The sequence below is a fragment of the Styela clava genome, chromosome 8, assembly GCF_964204865.1.
Source record: "Styela clava chromosome 8, kaStyClav1.hap1.2, whole genome shotgun sequence".
NCBI classification, from domain to species: Eukaryota; Metazoa; Chordata; class Ascidiacea; order Stolidobranchia; family Styelidae; genus Styela; species Styela clava.
The window spans coordinates 18,448,558-18,458,365 of record NC_135257.1 but is presented as its reverse complement, the minus strand read 5'-3'; the positions used below and the strand labels follow the sequence as shown (position 1 = coordinate 18,458,365).

General features: G+C 34.1%; 1 protein-coding gene across 1 annotated transcript in view; it reads right to left on the bottom strand.

The window, feature by feature from the left end:
- Positions 1–9,808, bottom strand: part of LOC144425879 (uncharacterized) — a 40,433-nt gene that overhangs the window by 19,369 nt on the left and 11,256 nt on the right. The gene's annotated exons all lie outside the window — the stretch shown is intronic.

Sequence of the window (9,808 nt, the reverse complement as noted above, 5' to 3'; positions counted from 1 at the left end):
TAATCTGAATCAGAATTTGGATTTTTTTCACGTCCATAACTTGAAATGTGGTTTAAATGTTGTAGATCGTAAATGTTGGCTGGTAAAGCATTGAATACCCTGCACTTTTCTTCTGCCTTTGCACTTGTGAATTTCAAAGTGAGATCAAATATGATCCAAAAACATTTTCTATTATAAATGAATCCGCCTTCTTTGCGACACATGTGCTGGTTTTCTGCAAATTATTAAAAATAACAATACATTCATTTTAATGCATGTGTTTTACTACATATCAATGGGAATATCCTACGTTTCACTCCAAAACGAAAAGTTATCGTATTGGCTGGATAAATATAAATAAACGTCGCACAGTTAATTTGCTACTGAATTTCAAGAAACAGTCATATAAAGTAATAAATAAAATTTTAATCTGTAATTTTTAGTTGAACTTCAAAAAAACTTTCCTTTTGATAGCTAGATGACAGTAATTGATTTGAAGTTTAGAAGAAACCAAAATAGTACAAATACATGGGGTGATTCCAAATGCCGGAATCAGGCGATTAGCGGTGATTATTACAGACGTATTTTTTTTTTTTTTTGAAAGCAATTGGTCTGGTACATGATGGAGAAAACAATTTTTTCACAGCGAAAAGAAGTAATATACCAACAACAACATTATAATAAAACAATCTATATTTACATTTCATTTCCAATAAATAAATCTAGTTCTGACGTAGGCCCAATCCAGTCCGTAACTCAATTCAGCCCGCCTTATGCTACCAAACCAAACTAAAACCAAATTTAGATCATTTTACTAAAACATAACCCAAGGAATTTGTTGAGATTGCGATTAAATTTAGTTTTGACACGATGATTATTGTTTTCTATTTTTTGATTTTGTAACATTGTAAATAAAATGTAACTTCTTACGTTACACTTACATGTCCCACCAATTTATTTTTGAATATGTATCTAATCAAAATTTTATGACAATTTTTAAAATATAATTTTGAATTGCCAGAAATATTTATAAATTATAAATTCGCTATAGTTAAAGTATGAGATGCCACACTTACCTTCTGCTGTGGAGCAGATAAATCCCATAAACAACACGAAAAGTACGTTACTGCGTAACATGATGTGGTGTGCAATTACCGCAACAAACTAATGATATTTTCCGCCAAAAACTTGTTTCACTGAATATTTTCTAACCGCAAACTTTTCCGCCGGCACTTTGTACCATCTGCAAATGAGATTGTATCTAAATTAATGTTCTCGTGATGGCTCCGTCCAGTCGGGATTTATTTATATTAACATTATGTAACCGGTTAAAAGGTGATTACTACTTTCTCATGATTTATATTGTAAATATGTTAAATACCTCCACCGTTTAACAGGTTCTTTTTGGTTATTTCAGTTAATTTCTGTCGAAACCTTAAAAGCTTCTTAATCATTACAGGCAATTAAAAGAATCATCTGAGATTCAGTGTTCACGGGTTTATATTAAACCATGCATGAGCGGAACGTTGGATATCGGAGGATTTAATTCATTTCTTTGGATGTTACCCCGACCTTCAATGTTCCAATTCTTTTTTATACTTATTTTTAGAGTGTTTTGGAGAGTGGGCCTTTACAAACTGGTTTGCATGTTCGAATCCATTTTTATTAAAACATACAAACACGCGCCAGCTTGCAGGTACAAATAGCTAAATCCAGCCTAGTCTCGCGCAGCGTTTGCGAGACTGGTTTTCGCGACTAAACTAAAGTTCATCGGAAGACATAATGGCAATTAATTAAAATATTTAATTTGAACTAATTTTTGAAAATACATCTGAAAACTAAAAAATACCACGCAAAACCGCAATAACGAGGCAATTTTTACAACCAGGTTATCTGTCTGAGCGAACGGAATATCTGAGCCGCTGCAAAAATTAGAATTGTTAGGTCATCGCTTAATTCTTTATTTATGATTACGGACATAAACGAGGAAATCGATGCTTTGGGAAACATCCAATGGAAGCCATGTAATAGATTTTTTTTGTTCTTTTTTGAAAAACATATTTTACGTTAGAGATTATTCAAAAGTTTTGAATTCAAATTTTAAGAACAGGTTCTCTTTTGTGTCGAGTTGAGTTGTCCCTCAGTTAAGTAAACGTATATAAGCCGCATTAACATGACACGCTTCAAATAAATCAAATACATAACTTTTAAAACGCTAAATTTAACATTATTGTCAGCTGCGGTGGACGAACCCGTGAATCTATCACAGCTTGTCATGAAACGTCAATCTATTCAGCCTAATCTCTGTCTGAACGTGAAGTAAACAATCTCAACTGGCAGTCTTTTGATTTTGCTGTTTTATCTATTTTATTATAGATGGGGTGTATAAATACCAGAATATGACAAATTGAAGTAAATATATTTATATAAAATGATGAAACTTCTTGCCAGCTATAGGATGGTTTTGTTTACATAAAATAAAATGCAAACAAGCAATCAAAGTATTGTATACCGATCGATTGCCAATAAAAATTAAGGGGAACGTTGACCGGGGACCGTTACGTGAAAAATTTCTTCTACCATGCGTGGTGGTGTGGGTGGTAAAATAGTGAATGAAAATAAAATGTACAGGCATTTGTCAGTGTCGCTGTTGCGTGTAAATAAGACCTCAAGTGTACTACGCCAATTGAATTTGCAAATTCCGTAAATACAATTGTGAATTTCCTGGTAACTGGTTGTGGTATTGTTTTGTTTGGAAAACAATAAAACGATCAAATTAAAATGAATTGCCTATAATTAGTACTTAACCCTCTACCAGATGCAATACCACTCAAGTTCAAGGTTGCTTTTTAAAAATTGTTGGACACAAGATCGCATATGTAAATTTACATTGGTCACTCGCTCATGAGCGTCATCTCGCGGAAGAGCACTCTAGTATACGCTTTTAAAAAGATATGACTAAAGTTTTTGGGCCTATTTTATCAATGCAGGTATTGGTGATGTATATGACCTAAAAATTGTTTATAGTGTTGGGGCATTGGCACATACACTGAGAAAATCCCTTTTTTCATTTTAATGTTTTCATTTTGTGAAAATGGGCTACATATTTTTCCTCGTGATGGGAATATATGTGTGGCTCATTCAATGAAAAAACTTTGCCATCTTCGCTATCTAGCATGTTTGTGTGTCAATATTTCATTGTCAAGTTTTTTTCTTCTAGATTTGGGCTTGTTTTTTTGTGACTTTGGGCAAATCTACGCATTCAATGGAAAAAGCTTGAGAAATCAAGTTGTAGACGACAGACAGTTGGTGTTTTAAAATATAGTCCATAGGGCTTTCAGATTGTGATATATCGAAATTCAGTGTAGATATAGTCTAGTACCGGTATGCAAACACTGCGGGACTGTAGTACATGCAATGAGCATGTACACGCTTATTGAGTACATCAGATAAAATGCATTATGTATTAGTCAGTATTTAGTGGTATTTTTACACTCATGCTATTCCAAATATGATTTTCTTCTTCATTTTAGATACTGTACTACAAAATGAAACGGCAATGTTCCACCAATTCAATCTAACACAGGCTCTAATTCCTGCTGCTATCAGTGCTATAAAATGGATCGAACAAGAAGTCTTGAAGCGTAAAGGTATATGAGAATCACAACAGTTGCAAACAGCTTAGATGGGCTATTCATAATGAAATACTCTCTCGTTTTTCTGCAATTGGAACTGCCCATCAAACTGATGTTGCAGACTTCATTGAGTTTTTCAATTCATTTTTTTCTCAAATACGAAGATTTTTTGAGGTTAACGAGGCATTAATAAATAAAGCTGAGGAAATTGTTTGTTCACTGTATGGAAAGGATATGAAGAATGTATATTCATTTATTTTCTTGACTTTTCCTGTGAAATTCTAAGTGAGAAATAACTGATTTATTTGTGTTTTCGTGCTCACGTTGTTAATTTGTGACTTCATTGCTTAAAAATAAAAACGTTTGATAGCTTCTAAAAAATGAATGCAACTTCTTATGCTGTTCTTGTTGTAAACTGCTTATCGGTATTACATAAAATTTATTCGCTAATCTGAATCAGCGTTGTTGGTGTCCATGCTTGAAGACCTTTCGAGGTCCTTCGCGAATCCTGTCACACAATTAAAATATTTTTTGTTGTTGGTTACATGTATGCCATATTTTTTGTAATCTACCTAATAAATTATGATTGTCTGAGAAAGTCTGATTTTGGTCAGGCAAGACGTTACAGAAATACATTTGTGTTAGTGTGCTGTAGGTATCTTGAATTGCATAGTTCTTATGATGCGTTGTTGTAAACCTATGATTATTGAATTCCCGGGAACCCTATATTCAATTTCGCATCAGGATTGTAGAACAAGCTGTAATGCGTTCAGTATGTTCATTCTCATTCAAAACTAAAGAATTTAATTAGTTACCAGATGTGCGCTACGAAACTCATTTTCTAGGCGTTTTTCAAGGCCTCGTCTCACGCCCATATCCGTGGTAAGGATGTACAAGTGTTTAGTAACTTACTTATACTTTTTAACAAAGTCTAAGCATAACTTAACTAATAATAACTAAACAGGGTTTTGTAAAGGCTGCCCAACTCAACGCAAGATCGAGCAGTAATAACTAATATTCATCCGCTCGCAAACAGCTGATTCGATTCAATTGTTACGTCATGCAGAAGTCATTGTTCATTGGTGGAAATGTAGAGAATATAGGACAGATCGTAGCACATATTTCTTGTAGTAAAAACGTCTTTTCCGTAAAAAGTGCAACTTTTGGAAGTGGGAACAAGGCAATATTTGTTACCTAATTTTTAAGGAACATTTTAAAATCATTTTCAGTTAGTTACCTGATGTGCGCTACGAAACTACGAAACTTTCTAGGCGTTTTCCAGGGCTTCGGCTCGCGGCCTATGGGTACCGGAGACGGTATTACAGGTACTGTTCTAGATTTTAAAGGTCCTGTGACGATGATCCATTCTTCGTGATTTAGTTTTAACGTGAATTGGAATATTTACTGAACGAAGTAACTTCTAACATATGTCGAGGGGAATTTCTGATTTAGGGAAAATAAACACTGGAATAAAGCTGTCTGCCACTGGAATAACACGTCACACTGATGAAACAATCACGAGACAATCAGCAAAATGCAATGGACTTTTCTCCAAGCTTGACCCCTTAAAAACGATGATTTTGAGTGTTTTGACAAGTTGGCGCTTACAAACTGGCTCCCATGTTCCACATTATCGATTTAATTCAAAACAATAAACTACGTGCCACTTATAGGTAGGGAATAGTGGGGAAGACACTTTTTTTCTTTTTCATATTTTGAGTCGTTTATTCTGCACATTCATATGACTCTGCGGGATTAATGCAGAGAGGGGTAAATGTAGTTTTTATTCGGCGACTAAGAAATTCCCTTGCGACACACATCTTACCACCAAAATGCTTTGAAAAACGTTTATCAAGTGTTTTACTGTACCCCACTTATGGGGCACATTCGGACAGACCCTGGGGCACAATGGGTCATTCTGTTAAAATTCAACGAAGTATGCCTTTAAAAATAAGCAATCAATCAGCACAATCGTCTAAAGAACAGGGAGACCTCAAATTTGAAGATTTAAGATTTTTAAAATCAATGTTCAACCGAAATATTTCAGATATTTCACCAAAAAATTCGCTTACAAATTACATTATTTTCTAATCCGAATCTAATCTGGAAATATTTTTGATTCTCGAATATATTTCATATTGAACCATGAGTCGAAAGATACCATAATGTTACATAAAATTATAACGCATCTCTAGGTCTCTAAGCACTTGTTGTATCAAACACTGTCGAATTGTGCCATGTAGGGCATGTCCCACTGAACCCCGTCCATTGTTCCCCATGATCAACAAATATCTTCAGATCATCCCACGGCGAAATTCGGAAGGCACATCCACTCGACAACGTTATAAATATTTCACAGTGGACTATAGCTGAAATATATCAGACGATGGTTTGTCACGTTGAAAAGGCTAAGTTAGAAAAAAGAAAAAACTGGAACGGTGAAATTTTAGTTTCAAACCCTCAAAACCAATTTCACCTCATAGCTTGCGTCGCTTTACCCGTCCGCTGTCCGTTTGCGGGGACGTTGTAACTCACCGAAGGGCGGATTGAAACATCAAACCGCGAACCGGATTACGAATATAGTATTAGCGTGAGAGCTGATTTTTCACTGTGCCCCATGTCCCAACGTGCCTCACCTTCGCCTTCTGATAGCTAATTTTAAGCTAGTCAATTGCAGCATTTGTGGTATGGATTTTTGATTATTGTGACTAAACTAATGATCCTCAGAAGACACAATGACAAGTAAGATATTTGATTCACAACTATTTTTTTGGAAACACAACTAAAAAGTGTAATTGTTACAGATTTAAACAATGAACTCGATGCTCGGGGAAATAGCTATCCAAATTCCAAACGTCATTTGCGACTTTAGTTTTATTACCTGTTGAAAATTAACTTCTTTTGATTTACGCTGATAATGTACATACACTTATTTGCACTTCTTCATTTTGTAAATTGTATTTTAAACCTGGTGGTTGTCAGAAGGTATTGGTAATTAATTTGGAAACGTTAGGCAAGCCAAATCGTTTGTAATCACTGTGTATTCTTTACTACACAGTGAATGTTTTTTTTTTGGGTATCCTGAAGTACGCGCCCCAAAGTATTTCTATCGGGCGTAATGATTTTTGCATATAATATTCCTAACCCTCACCTGAGTACGTCACCCAAAAATTACGTCACTTCGACGGCACAATCGCGTCATAGATCTTTCTAAATTATGGCATCTGTGCCGACTATTAGGAACCAAAGTGACTATAAACCAAGTGGAGACACCGTGTGCAATGATGCATATCGGACGCCCTTTTGGGTCCTACGAATCTCGTGAACCGAATCAGTCTGTTTTAGAGGGAGAGAATGAGAGTTTATTTGTTTTGTCCACCAGAAAACATATACACAAAGTCAGTCTGCTGATCAGGTTTTGTTTGTTAATTTGTTTGGAGATTTTTTACTGTTTTATATTTTATTCCTATAAGTTTAGCATTTTTCTTTTGCTATTTTCCTAGTGGAACAATACTGGTATTGTGCGGTTTTGCGAAAGTTGCAATAGTTATCCTATTATCCCGTGTGAGCTATGCAACTTTGAAACCTTCTATCTCAGGAACCTTACATTATATTTAGACAAGTTTTATATTGTTTGAGAGACAATCTAAGAGAATAACTATGCGATGAAGATAAAATGTCGCAATTATCGTACAAAAATCGGCAAAATTGTGAAATTTTGTGAAAGCGTGAAATTTTTTGGAATTGATTTTCAATTAAATAAAAAAAACTTCGATTTTTTCTTGTTTTAACCTAATATAATATCGACACATTTGTAAAGGTTAAAGATAGCTTTGGTATAATAATATAATATATAAAAGATAGCGAGTGGTATAATTAGATTGAATTTATAGTGTACCAGTAAAATTGTATAAGCTATTTTAATTAATGTTCTCCAATTCTCCATATGTCCGCTGCGCCAACTTGAGTTAAACAGCGACGTTCCTTAATTACTTTGTTACGCAGCGACGTTTTGCAATTACGTGTTGCAACGTAGTAGCTCTGCGTTCGTAATGAAAAACACTTATCGCTTTTCCTCGCAAGTGCGAAACGTCATAAACCTAAGGCATACGTTTTAAAGCAGGTATTATGCGGTTAAATGGTGAAGTTATTCTTCTCATGGCTGGAAGGCCTAACGCAAGATGCCTCGGAAAATTTATTTTTGCAAGTAATGATGAAATTTAAATCGTATTTCAATTAATAATTCATTGCAAACCTACGCAATTTCGTGTGGTTGTCAAACCTATTTCCGTCTCACAATTTATGAGCACTCCGACCTCAACAAACTACGAGAACGATGATATACCCCATTCGCTCGAATTCATCAAAACAAATTTAGAAAACAGCAATTCGACTCTAAAAAAGAAACAAGCTACGAATCCAGTGCAATGGAGGTGTTGCTTGGAGCTGCATTGGCTTTTTCGACACATGTGAAGCGAATGCTTTGTATTGTTTAACACGTTGGGCTGTGCTCAAAGAAGTGAAAAAACAAGACTGTGGAATCTGCAAAGATGCGCTTGCATTCTATGTTCGCCAGTTACTTTTCTGATAGATAAAGTTGACTGCTTGAAATATAATTTCCATCTTGCCACAATGTCGCTTTTAAAATTTTGAAACGTTTCCTCACTCTAAGGTTAAATATTCACGCAAAAGAAGTGACAAATAAAATTATTGAGAAACAGTATGCTAGTAGAACTGCAGCAAGAGCTCAAGTTAAATAGATAATATATTATACACTCCAGATTATTACATTCATGCAGGAACCCCACAATTTATTCGCATATATTTTCATGTAGTAATGTATAATGAATCATTTAATTGACCATGATAAATGAATTGCCATCTTTGTACTTGTTCAGGGCACACATGGTAGAACTCCATATTCTATTCACATATATTTTCTTGTAATACTTTGTAATCAATCATTCAATACACGGTGATAAAGGAATTGCCATGTTTGTACTTGTTGTGAGCACACATGCTGTAACTCCATAATTTATTCACATATATTTTTAATTCACTTTGATATTTGAATTGCCATCTACGTACTTGTTCTGAGCACACATGCAGGAACTCCTTAATTTATTCACATATATATATATATATTCATGTGGTACTGTAAAATGTGGGATAAATATAACTTCCACTGTGCAATTATAAAATAGATAAACTAATTTGACAATTTTCATACCAAACTTTACGCGTCACACATTGAACGAAAGGATAACAATGTTTAATAATTGTAGTTTATTAATAGAATCCTGTCAAAATTTATCAAATAGTTCATCTGTAATATTATTTCATATATAATTAGTACTGCTGTAAGATCAATTTTATATTGTTTTGCTTTGCTTGGCGTGCTGCTAAATTCTCGTTCCAATGCTTGTTCTGAGCACTTACTATCAAATTTATTTTTATTTCCATCCAATCAAATTAAAAATAAGAAAAAAATTTTTTCATACTGTTATGCGTATAATATTTATACACTTGCAAAACTTATCAACCTAAAATCCTCTTTTTTTGTTTTTATTATTTGATTTAATTCATCTTTTATACCAAACTTCCACCCACAAAAATAAATTCAATGAATTTGAAAATTTATTTGGTTAGTTCCCCAATCCTGTTTCTGATTTGTCGATCGGTCATAATTTCCAGGCGCATGGACTTGATGGTTAAGGAAGTCGTAAACGACCAGTGGTTGTAAAAACCATCCTAAACCGTAAGGTTCAGTAATTTTCCTGCACATAATCACGGGATGTCATGTGACACACGTAGGGAAATTATCAGAAGTGCTAGGCAAGTTCAGTCCTACGTTTAGAGTTGCCAACTAAAAAAAGTTTTAATAAAGGACATAGATTACCGTCATCATTTATTTTGTAACTTGCAGGAAAGAACAATATAAAACAATGAAATAAAAATTATATACAAGCTAAAAAGGTATTATATAAAACAATCTTCACGTGTTTTTCATTTAATGTTTATTTAACATTGACCCAAACAATGTTAATAAAATTGTTATTTCTTTGGCTATTTGAGCCGGACCAAAGCGAAATTAAAAAGAATATTTAAAAGCTTGCAAATACATAAATGGAGGCAATTTTTGAAGAACGGAACAATATCAAACACAGTACTATACCCGTAGTAGTATATATTTA